Source organism: Lupinus angustifolius, chromosome LG06, assembly GCF_001865875.1.
Source record: "Lupinus angustifolius cultivar Tanjil chromosome LG06, LupAngTanjil_v1.0, whole genome shotgun sequence".
Lineage (NCBI taxonomy): Eukaryota > Viridiplantae > Streptophyta > Magnoliopsida > Fabales > Fabaceae > Lupinus > Lupinus angustifolius.
Genome location: NC_032014.1, coordinates 29417672 through 29418258, shown reverse-complemented (window position 1 = coordinate 29418258; position 587 = coordinate 29417672).

The following is a 587-nucleotide window of genomic DNA, read 5'->3' as shown; positions in this document are numbered from 1 at the left end:
CCTTTGTCGCATAATTGACTTATGCTTAGAAGGTTGTGTTTGAGTCCTTCAACATATAGTACGCCTTCTATAGTTGTTGATGGTGGCTTTCCAATTCTACCAACTCCAAGAATTCTTCCCTTGTCCTTTGTCCCTTGGAGTGAGGTCAGAGAATTTACTTTTATCGCATGTCATGTGTTTTGAGCAGCCGCTATCCAAGTACCATAAATTGCAGGCGGCTCTCAAATTTTCCTACAAAACAGATTAAAAATATTTTCTAGGTACCCAATGTGATTTGGGTCCTGCAGGGTTAACACCTTTTTCTATCCATTTGTGTTTCCCAGATGACACAACGTATTTTCTAATATGACAAGTGTTAGGTGTGTGACCAATTTTATCACAGTAAGAACAAGTGGGTAGATGTTTATGTGTCCAAGATTTTATTTTAAAGATATGATTAATATGGACACTTTCTTTATAAAACTTTATAGTGCTTCCCACAATCGTTTTTCCTAAGACATTCTCATTTTTAGCCACACGACTATTTGCATAGCCAAGATCTCTACGGTCTGTTGAATGTCTTTGGACTTTTATGATCTTGTCTAAAT